The 12,514-nt window shown below is 32.4% G+C and overlaps 2 pseudogenes; both read left to right on the top strand.

Moving 5' to 3' along the window:
* Window positions 1-1,092: 1,092 nt before the first annotated feature.
* LOC9329880 lies at window positions 1,093-2,089 on the top strand (annotated as a pseudogene).
* Window positions 2,090-7,297: 5,208 nt separating this feature from the next.
* LOC110224408 lies at window positions 7,298-8,545 on the top strand (annotated as a pseudogene).
* Window positions 8,546-12,514: the final 3,969 nt, after the last annotated feature.

Raw genomic sequence — 12,514 nt, forward strand, 5'->3', positions numbered from 1 at the left:
AGGTAAAAGAAGAGTTATCTCTACCCAAAACGTGTCAAGCTATTGGACTATAACAATGCCACGTGTTGCGGGAGAAAAGTGTTACGCTTTTCCATCGTCCTCTGCCGCTTGGACTCTGATTCCGGTGAATGAAATCGACGCCGGGGAAACACGATCATCGATTCTTTGCTTTTCACCAATAACTGCAAACTTTAAGGAAATACTGAATAGATAATCAAACTCAACCGCTTGCCTAAAACAATTACAAATTGGATCCGGCAAAAACGGGTAAAAGAGTATGAAAATCTATCTAATCCACAATTGCTTTGTAATCAAATCGGAGCTCCGATTACTGGCGGCTATAAGGCAATACAAATTTTCCAAGGAAACAAAACTTCTTAACATCAACCTTCATCGCAACCATCTATGATGCTAATCTGTAAACCAATGATTTAACAAAAGAAAATTAAAGAAAAACTATTCCTCCACCATCTGAGATCTAAACCATAAAAGTGATGAAACTAGAGGCAAAGGCTTCCAAAGACAACACTTCTGGCTAAGAAAATTAGATTTGGACTTGAAATCAAAGAAAGTCGAGGGGATTATTCCTAAACACCAAAACGATTAAAACGCGGCAAAGGAAACCGCTCTGAAGCCAGCCACCGCCGCTATGAAAGCCGACTGATGCTGGAAAAGGAATCGGACCTTGTCCGGGCGCAAAGCCGGAGTGAAACCCGGACGACGATTTGGACTTTGATCGGAGAAGTCATAAGTTTCTTTCTCTCTGAAAAGTTTTTAGAGAGAGAAGAGAGAGAGAAACCTCCTCGTTATCTTTTTTTCTATCCACTCATCCATGGTTTATAATATGATTTGTGAGATCTTCATTATCCACTGACTAAACATGAAAACATGCACCCAAGTCACAACCATATCTCAGGCTTTATTGGCTTTATTGCTACGTACATGTGAACAGTTCTCATATTCAAAAATATTCATAGCGCGCGAACATGTTCGTTGGTATTTGATAACTAAACGTATAAATCATAATACTTTGTCCAAAAAAAAAAAAAAAAAAAAAAAAACGTATAAATCATAATAATGATATTTTATCAGAAAATCGACGAGAATCATGTGACCCTTCAACAGGTGTACCTCTTTTCATCATTTATTATCATAAACACATAACCAATTCTTCTCATCTTTTCCTCAACTATATATATACACATATCTCACTTATTCCACCTTTAATACTTCACACAAAACACATAACACACGTACTACTTACTTCCTATCATTTCTAGAAACTTCTCTTCAAAAACCTCTGTCTCAGCCAGAAAGTTTCCTTTTTTAATCCTCTTGTTAAAAAAAGGATTAAAACCATGACGAAGTTTGTACGCAAGTTCATGTTTTGCCTCGTCCTAGTCTTCGCCGCGTGTTCTTTGGTCGTTAACTCCATTCGCACGCCGCCACTAAGTCCGTCACATCAATATCTTTTTCTCTTCTTTTTTAATTATTATATTTACTTGGTAATGATTTTCATATATTAATATAATTAACACTTTTTTTTTTTTGTAGAAATCACGGTCAATGGCGGACAAAAGAAAAACGCCGATGTAGAACAAGCTCAAACCGACCACAAGGTTGGTTAAGCCCACCACGGTGCACTTTACAAAAAAAAAATATAAGCTAAAATATCTTTTTTCTTTTTTTCGTAATACAGAAAAAAACATTTTGTAATAATAGCAACTTCATTTAACTTTTGAGATAATTAAATACCAACCGCATTTTTTCAGCCCAAATAGTTAATTGTTTTTTTTTTAATTTGTGGTGAAGAAGGAAATAGAGGAAAAAAGAGGGGTATAAATGGAAATGTACCCAATAGGATCAAGCTTACCGGATTGTTCATACGCGTGTGGCGCATATTCGCCGTGTAAACGTATGATGATTAGTTTCCAATGCTCAGTCGCCGAATCATGTAGCGGTCATTTACAGATGCACGTGCAGAGGAAGATACTATCACGTGCCATCTAGAACTTGAATTGAATCTCCGCAGTTTATTTTATTTTCTTTTTGACGTTTGTGATTAAAAAATAGTATCAGTTTTAGCGGATTGGCGGCGAAACTTTTTTTTTATTGTACAATTTGTTAGGATATTCAATTAAATGCTATTGGCCCACTTTGAAGTCTTATAATTAATATTGGGTTTTATTAGGCATTTTCAAATAGAATTTGAATGACACGACCGAATCAGATTCTTGAACCGTCACAGCCAAAGTCAAAATGTTTCGGTTGGCCAATTCTTTGCTTTTCTTTTTCTTTATAGCCATCTCCATCATACCGGTAACCGGTTGAACCAAAAATTATTATATAACAATATATAAAATTTTTCTTATTATGAATCGTTTTGAAATTTATATCTTCTTACATTAATCTGATTTGCATTAGTTGAAGTAATCATTTTTTTGGTGTTCAAAAGTTAGAATAAAGTTTTTTTTTCTGTTTTTTTTTCTTATAATTTTTAATTTATTTTTTGAGTATACAGTATTCTATAGATTTTAAGTTTTTTTAGAACAAAAAATATATTTCTGATAAAATTCTGCTTTGTGTTTAAATTTAAAATATTTATGTCTTGCTTTATAAAGTGAAGACTAGTCTATGTTATTTGACTATGGAAAAAAAAAATAAAAATGATTTTTAAATCAGATAAAAACACATAAAAAAGGAAAATAAAATTTTAGTCTTCCTATTTTGAAAAAGAAAGCTTGAAAAATATCCCAAGAATACAAGGTCACTAGTCGAACAAAGAAAGATAAAGGGATGCAACTTGCAGAATTGTTAAATTTATAAATGACGCATATTAGTGGATTTGATTTTGCTTTACATAAATGACATATGACTGTTGAAATAGCTCAAGATATATGGGCTAAAAAGTCAACATGAAATATCATAGTTTGGAATTTTTGATTTTCACTTTTCAGAATCTGAGTTGAAATAGTAGTATCCTACGAAAACATTTGATTTTGTTATCAACTTTGAAAGATATTTTTTTGTTTCTTTTTTTCTTTTTTTTTTAGTATCATTAATATGAAAAAGTTTGGCTAATACAGTAGTACTGGTTTTTGAATCCTTAGCAAAAGTATAAAAAGAAGGAGACAAATTTTGGAGAAATCATAAAACATAGTGGGCCAGTGGCGCCTTGAAGAGATGATATTTCGAATGCTATTTTTTTTTGTTTCTTTTTCTGGAATCAAAAGTAAATGAAAAATGAGATAATGAAGCTGCCTAAAATTGGAAGGCAGGAAACGAAATCAAACCTAACAATGTCTTAGGCTCGCAACTAAATATCGAGTTGAGCAATCGAATCAATTACTAATTTATTTTCTTTATTTCTCATCGTATTAGTAATACAGGTGTAATTTACAAAGATTAATTAATCATTTAAAATCTGTGCACAATTATTCTCTAGAGAATCATTCGAGGCATATTCATTTTTCACCGACCAAATAAATGTGAGGCTTTGCAGAGAATAGTTAACTTACCAAAAATGGTTAAACGATTTAATTGATTCTCTCTGTTTATTGTAAACAACCCTTTTTTCGTAGAAGATTCAATTGATTCTCTCTGTTTAGTTCCTCAATACTTACTTACACCAATTGATTCAATTTTTATAGAGGTGACCTGTAGATATTAATCTAATGTTTTCAGAAAATTGGTAATAGATGTATTTGCACAAAAATAAAAGTTGTGTACAAATTAAGACAAGTGGTTGCAGTGGCGGATCCAGGAATTGTTTTTATCCAGGCCATTAAAAAAAAAAAAAAAAAAATTAAACCTATTATGTCAAGACAGGGACTTGAACTCAGGATAGGGAGGTCATGGACACACAAATACCAACTCAACTACTGTTTTTTTTCTGGTTTCTTACACATAAAAAATTTATATCATTATTTTACCAGGTCAGTTGCCCACCCTCTCTCTTTACTGGGTCCGCCAATGAGTGGTTGTACATATTCATATTATTTTTTATTATGAACATACCATTTTCAAGAAAAGAGAATTAAATTTATTTTTTTAGTAATTTTCAAAAATACTTCTAAATTTAAAATATAGATTGAAAGATTTTAATTATCAAAAAGAATTTTTTTTAAACACTTTCATAATTTATATAACATGTAAATGAATATGTTTAAAATTATTTTCATGACATATTAACAATTATCCTCTAAATCATCGACTCTTTCGCTTGTCTTTATATGGCTTAGATGCAACATCGGGTAGCTTTCTGGCCTACACCCCCAAATCTTTAGCTTGTCTCTAGTCTCTACTCTCTTATCTGGTCTAGATGCAATATCTTTAGTTCTCTCGGCCTTCGTTATAGGAACCATGAAATTCGAAAGGAGATGAACTGCAATTAGCTAGGGTCGCTCTGGTTATTGCTTGGACGTTCTCATGAACACGAACGTTCAAATAACATATGACCAAAGCAACTAGTTTGTCGTTTATGAACTCTACACATGTGATCACAACCGCGTGTTAATATAAAATATTTGAAAACTGTGTTTTTTAGTCCATAGTAAAATGTTTTTTCTTAATATTCCATAGCTTGGGAAAACTACTAAATCAACATCTATTTGTTCATATGCACCAAGAAGCTGTTTTGTATTTTGGCTCTAAAAAGCTTGGTGGTATGTTCTTGCAATCGAATTGTCAGTGTTTCCTCTCTCTAGGAACGCCTACAGTTGTGAAATGATGCAATACATATGCGGTTAAACCTTCATCGCAAAAATGATCTTTCAGTGATGGTGCCTTATGTTCAAGAATCACATAATCAACGTAGTGATAAAGTACTAGATGCAGAAAAGATAGTACTCTCCATCCAAATTATAGAGTCATCTCTTCACACTAACCAAATCACCTTCTTAATATAGCAAACGTGTTTTTTTTAGTGATGATATATATAATTCTAATTAGTCGGTAATATAAAGGAAACAATCATGATAAAATTTAAAAATCCTCATTTTATTAAAAAAGAGTGTTTAGTTTGATGTGGCCTGCCCACAATTTTTCTCAGCATTTTTTTTTTTAAATCGATTATCTCATTTACCAAGCACTATTTTCGTTATTCCCTTTCCTTTAAACCACTAGCCAAACACATTTAAGAGGGGTCATTGGTTCATAGATTTATAAGGAATTAGAAATCCAAACAAAAATCATTTGTTATTCAATCATTGATTTTAAAATCCTAATTAAAATAATGTGTTATTGGGTCTATGATTTATAAATAGTAGTTAAAATCCTATGTTATTCGTTTATTCATTTGTTTTTGGATTTGCGAATCCAAATTATGTTCTAAATGGATTTCAATGGAATCCATATATCTTGATTTTATAATTAATAGAGATTTTCAAATCCTATATGGATTTACAAACTAATAAACCAATAACACCCCCTTAAATCCTTATAAAATCTATAGTTACCAAATTTTGATAATTTCATTCCTCCGTTATTTTTTAAATTAGAAATTTCAAAATACATAAATTTAATGATTCAATTTTTCTTCAAATACACTTTAAATTCTATCATAACAAACACCAACTTTAATTCTTAGATTTTACAACTAAAATAAAGTTAAAAAAATAACACACACATATATATATATATATATATATATATATATATATATATATATATATATATATATATATATATATATACTCTTAGTTTTTTTTTTTTGACATCTTATGAAGATGTAGCTGCAGTCTGATTAAGTTGTTGAATGAGTCAAGAAGTAATACAAGAGTTTGTCTGATGGAGTTGCTGAATGATTCAAGAAGTAAGTCAAGATGTGACTGTTTTTGTGTGAGTGTCGGTTTCTAGAAGGTTTGAGAAGATATGTTTGGAGCGTGTTTAGAGGATGAATCACAAAGGAAAAAGAACTTAAAGAGATTTGGAAGACTTGATGAAAGTGGAGTTTGGTGAGAAAAAGGAAAAGTATAAAAGGAAATTTACTTTTTCTTATGGAAATTGGAAATCTTCTCCTATGGTGATTAGGAAATCGTTTTGGCTATATAAGGAGGAGCGGAGGACGTCTTTGAGAAGCAAGAGAGCTGAGGCATAGAGGCAAATAATTGAGAGCTTTCAGAGGGTGTGTGCGACATAGTTTCGCGGTTTTGTGCAACTTATTTTTGCGGGTTTTGTGCTTGTGTGATCAAGTGGTTTTGTTTTGAAGTCTAGGCTCAAGGGGAGTTTAGCTCAGGGTTAGGTTATCCTGATTAAATCTAGACTCAAGGGGAGTTTAGTTAAGGGTAGAGATTATCCTTAAAGTTTCACGTTATAGAAGGGAGCGGTAAATCAAGAGGGTTGGGCTTGTTTTACGCGTTTGCGAATTGGTTGTAATTTGCTTTCTTGTTCTAGTGAAATCGAAATCTGGACTTGGTCCCGGGGAGTAGGAAAAACCGAACCTCGTTAACAAATTTCTTGTCTCGTTTACTTTCTATAATTTATCTTAACTCATCCGCACTTACAATTGGTATCAGAGCGGGTTCTCGATAGAGATTTAGTCTTGTTTCGGGTAGATCAGGGTGAGGTTCAGCAGATCGTTCAGAAGATTGTTCAGGAGATCGTTCAGAAAGTAAGTCAGAGCTGAGAATCGTGTGAGATGGAGTCATACAAGGAAGGTACGTCTATGACAAGACCATCACTTCTTGATTCAGCGAATTATGGATATTGGAAGGTTCGTATGCAAGCTTTTATTAGTAATCTTGATGAAGATTGTTGGAATTCAATTGAACTTGGTTGGGAGGCTCCTAAAGTTACGGATGATGATGGAGTTGTAAGTCTCAAGCCAAGAGATAAGTGGACTGCTGCAGAGAAAAAGCTATCAAGTTGCAATTCTAAGGCTAAGACTGCGATTTACAATGCTATTGATTCAAGCCGCTTTAAGTTGATTTCTCAATGTGCATCAGCTCAAAAATCATGGAAGACATTGGAGAATATGTTTGAAGGTACTACAAGCGTTAAGAGAACGAAATTGGATATGTTGGCTTTGCAATTTGAGAATCTAAGGATGGAAGAAGAGGAAACTGTGGCTAATTTTAGTGTAAAGTTATGTGACATATCTAATGAATCGTTTGCTCTTGGAAAGGTCTACATGGACAAAAAGCTAGTGAAGAAGTTGAAGAGATCATTGCCTGCAAAATTTGAGTCGAAGATTTCTGCAGTTGAAGAAGCTCATAATCTAGATGAGATGGCTTTTGATGAGTTTGTTGGGATTCTTCAAGCTTTTGAGTTAAGCAAAGCATATGAAGCTAAAGGAAAGATGAAGAAGATAGATGAAGTGAAGAAGGTAGTTGACATTGGAGTTGCTCTTAAAGGATCATCAACTGAAGATTCAATGGCTATGTTGTCAAGACAGTTTACTAAATATCTGAAACGAAAGGGAAAAGAGAGGAAGGATAGAATTGATGAAGAGTTGAGAAGTTCATCAAAGAATTTGCAATGTTTTGAATGCAAAGGATATGGACATGTTCGTTCGGAATGCGCCAATCTACAAAAGCATAAGAAGAAGGCCATGAATGTTGTCACTAGTGATTCTGAAACTGATTCAGATGAGGAAGAAGAAGATTTGAAGAATTTTGTGGCTTTTACAACTTCCAATTCTAGTTCAGATACAGATTCTGCGTCAGTCTCTGCATCAGCGTCTGCAACAAGGTCTGCTTAAGCATCTGCAACAGGGTCTGCATCAATGTCTCCAACAGGACCTGCACTTAAAAGTGAAAACGATGAATGCGAGAGTGATGTAGAGAGTATTGATGATGAAGAATTTGCTGAGAATTACAGAGTTTTATATGAGCATTGGCTTTAAATGGTTGAGGAGAATTCAGTGTTAACTAAGGAGAAACTCAAGTTAGAGGCTAAAGTCATTGAAGTACAGAAATATGCTGCAGAAAAAGAAGAAGAAGCATCACAAGCCAAAGTACAACTTGAAGAAACTCAAAAGAATTTGAGGATGCTTAATAATGGCACAAAGAAGTTGGATCATATTCTGAATATTGGCAAGATTGATAAGTGTGGCCTTGGATTTGAAGGAAAACTTTCAAAATCGGATCCAGTGTTTGTTTATGGTGGAAAAATCACGTCTAGATCAGGAAGTGTGTCAGAAACTGCAACTATGGCAGAGACTGCATCCGGTACAAGAACTACTACGAGAACTGGTACAGAGTCTGATACAGGAAAAGTTAAAGAACTGCAGAGTGCACCTCGACGAGTTTTTCGACCTGTTTGCCATCATTGTGGTATTGTTGGGCATATTAGGCCAAGGTGTTTCAGATTGTTGAGGGAGAGAAATCGAATGGAGAATACTTATGATAAGAGATTTCATGGTCCTACATGTTATCATTGTGGAGTTCAAGGGCATATTAAGAGGAATTGTTTCAGATTCATTAGAGAATCCAGTCATGAAGGCTTAAGGCGCATGAAGATTTGGGTTAGGAAAGATGATTTCTATGGAGGTGGTGTACTAGGCTATCAACCTCGTATTTCAAAGCGGGGAGAATTTTCTAAGTAGTTTTGACCATGTTGTGACTCATTCAGGGGGAGAATGATGATGTGTTTCGTGATGTTGTTTTGGAGTTAGAACTGTTGAGTTCACAAACATAGTCAAAAAGGGGGAGAATGAAGATGTAGCTGCAGTCTGATTAAGTTGTTGAATTAGTCAAGAAGTAATACAAGAGTTTGTCTGATGGAGTTGCTGAATGATTCAAGAAGTAAGTCAAGATGCGACTGTTTTTGTGTGAGTGTCGGTTTCTAGAAGGTTTGAGAAGATATGTTTGGAGCGTGTTTAGAGGATGAATCACAAAGGAAAAAGAACTTAAAGAGATTTGGAAGACTTGATGAAAGTGGAGTTTGGTGAGAAAAAAGAAAAGTATAAAAGGAAATTTACTTTTTCTTATGGAAATTGGAAATCTTCTCCTATGGTGATTAGGAAATCGTTTTGGCTATATAAAGAGGAGCTGAGGACGTCTTTGAGAAGCAAGAGAGCTGAGGCATAAAGGCAAATCATTGAGAGCTTTCAGAGGGTGTGTGCGACATAGTTTCGCAGTTTTGTGCAACTTAGTTTTGCGGGTTTTGTGCTTGTGTGATCAAGTGGTTTTGTTTTGAAGTCTAGGCTCAAGGGGAGTTTAGCTCAGGGTTAGGTTATCCTGATTAAATCTAGACTCAAGGGGAGTTTAGTTAAGGGTAGAGATTATCTTTAAGGTTTCACGTTATAGAAGGGAGCGGTAAATCAAGAGGGTTGGGCTTGTTTTACGCGTTTGCGAATTGGTTGTAATTTGCTTTCTTGTTCTAGTGAAATCGAAATCTGGACTTGGTCCCGGGGAGTAGGAAAAACCGAACCTCGTTAACAAATTTCTTGTCTCGTTTACTTTCTACAATTTATCTTACCTCATCCGCACTTACATCTTACACTCTTAGGTTAAGAATATATATATGCCTATATTTATTTTTATATATACACAAGTATAGTTATTAAAAATATATATGTATTATATAAATATGTATGTGTAAATATACTTATATCATTTTTAATAAAATATTATTTAGCCTTTGATCTATTGTACAGTCAAACCAATTCGCCCCTGACGATTTGAAAGATTTCTGAACTGTGTTTTAAACATTTATATAACTAAAACACTAAAACACAATAGTTCGGTTTAATTTTTGAGTTGTGTTTAAAACATATTATAACATGAAACACGATCTTAACGTAATAATTTTTTTTGATAAACTAACAAAATACATATTTTCATAAATAAGATTATTTATAAAACTAAATACTATAAGATATATCCGTGCATGGCACAGATTCTTACTTAGTATATATAAAAATCAAGTATTCAGTAATTTAAATAGTTTTGTAAATAATTCTAGTCAATTTTCTAACACATAACGAAAAGGATGACATATTAATCTTCTATACGTAGTTTACCAAAAGAGTACACTCTAATATTGAAGAAAAACAAAAAGAATTGCAGTTTCGTATATGAGACGGACCAATAATATCCAAGGCTATAGATGACGACGTACAAGTATCGGCCTGCCACGTGTTGTGCTTATAGGCTGTCTTGTTCTTCTTCTCCCGTTTCGACCATTGATCTGTCGGAACCATCCGAGTCAAGCTACGTGGCAAGATCTCAGAGGACCAGCTAGTAGCTACGTTCGAAGTGGATCATGGTCGTTGTTTCTTCTCAAAGCGTATTTTCACTAATCACAAATCAGTGAATCGCTGAATCAATGATTGAATTTATTCTTATTTGATTGCAACGATTGAATGATTGATCAATATTTTAAAATTTTGTTTCTGAATTTTGTTATTATATATATATATATATACTAGATTTTAACCCGCGGTACACCGCGGGATGATTTAATTTTAAAGTTAGTATAAAAATATTTTGTAAATTGTATCTCCTTATAACATATTTATTTATATTATAGTTTACAATTGTTATTAAGTAACGGTATACTACGAGTCAACGAGATAATTATTAATAAACTGAGGATTTAACCCGTATTAAAGCGGTATATAAATATTGATTCAAATTCGTCCGCCATATAAATCATTTCCGAAATATAACCCGTTCCGTAATTTCTTAACCCGTCGTGTGATTTGTATTAAAAAAAATAAGGATTAAATCCGTATTGAAGCGGTGGATTAATGATATTTTAATCTTTTTATTATTGTTGATTCAAAAACCCGTCCCGCCAAACCCATCCCGCCAAAAAACTCATTTATTTTATTAATGTTCTTATTTATGATATGATTCTGAATCATTGCCTAAATATTTTAATCGATGTAGAACGTTGAACACACATTTTCGTCAATTGGATAATATATGTCCATTTTTAAAATTTCGAATCTCAGTATATGCAGAAAAAAAATTGATTTTTTTTTTACTTTATGTATTATATGATGATTCAAAACAGTTAAAAACAAATCAAACAAAGATGCTAGGAGAATCATAATTATAAATCTTAATCAAATCTTCTAAAAATCTAAATTATTAAATATGGAATATCCGGTGTATGAGTTGGGTTAAATATAACCCGACCCAACAAATTTTTTGTGAAGAAATTTTTAAAATGGGTCGGATATCCGATATACCCAAAAGCTTTTTTACCCACCCGTCACAAAAAGTGCTGCGATTATACTAGTATAGATATATATATTGTGATTGATGGTAATATAGATATAGATAAGATATAATTTTGTTTTTAATGTTGGATTCAGTCTTTAATTTGAAACAAAAATTCAAAAACTACATATGTAGTAGTAAACGTTTTGTGTCTAAAATGTTATAATCGGAGCTTAATTAGATGATTTTAGGTACTATAGAATATCACAGTTCACAAATGTAAAATTTAAAGATTTAAGTTATTTAAAATTGATCGGTAACAAAAAAAAATTTATTTAAAATTAATTCAAAGCCTTCACTATATCTAAAAGCTCAATATAAATAGTGTGGAGAATAAAGCAAAATATTATTGAAAATTTATGGACAAAATTCATAAATAATTTATCAAACTATTGATCATGTTAAGATTTAATGTAAATGTAACCATTATATCAAATTTAATTTACTTCAAACAACATATGCTAACTTTTATGACCATAAAATTTTGAAGTTAAAACTTATAAATTTAAATCTATGTAATTAGAAAATATACCAAAACAAACAAAAAAACAAAGAGAAATTGTTAAAAATGCCCCTTTTTCAATACCCTTTTTCAAAAATGCCCCCTTTGAGAGTCCATTTTTAAGTTTGCCCTCTTTTAATTTTTAATGACCATTTTACCCTTATTTGAAACAAAATTAGGTCCACAAAATACAAAATATTTTTTGGCGGGAAAAGTGATCCCCCAATTTTCCCGCCAAAACACTTGTAAAAACCTTTAAAATACCTTGTAAAATTTTTTCGTAAAAATTTTTCCCGCCAAAAAATTTTCCCGCCAAAAATTTTTTTTTGCGGGAAAAGTTATTCCGCAATTTTTTTGGCGAAATTTTTTTGGCGGGAAAATTTTTGGCGGGAAAAATTTACAAAGTATTTTAAAGGTTTTACAGAGTATTTACAAGTGTTTTGTAAAGTTTTACAATGTATTTTAAAAGGTTTTACAAGGTACTTGTAAGGTTTTATAAAGTATTTACAACTTGTAAAACCTTATAAAAAACTTGGAAAATCTTATAACTTGTAAAACCTTAGAAAATATCTTGGAAAATCCTAAAATATCTTATAAATACCTTATAAATACGTTGTAAAACCTTTTAAAATACATTGCAAAACCTTATAAATACCTTGTAAAAAACCTTTAAAATACCCTGTAAATTATACCCGCCAGAATTTTTACCGCTAAAAATATAACGCCCAAAAAATTGCGGAATCACTTTTCCCGCAACAAAAAATTTTTGGCGGGAAAACTTTTTTGGCGGGCTGAAAATGCTCCGCAATGTTTCTACAAAAGATTGTGCACGTTTCTACAT

Source organism: Arabidopsis lyrata, assembly GCF_000004255.2.
Source record: "Arabidopsis lyrata subsp. lyrata unplaced genomic scaffold ARALYscaffold_1, whole genome shotgun sequence".
In the NCBI taxonomy this organism is placed as follows: domain Eukaryota; kingdom Viridiplantae; phylum Streptophyta; class Magnoliopsida; order Brassicales; family Brassicaceae; genus Arabidopsis; species Arabidopsis lyrata.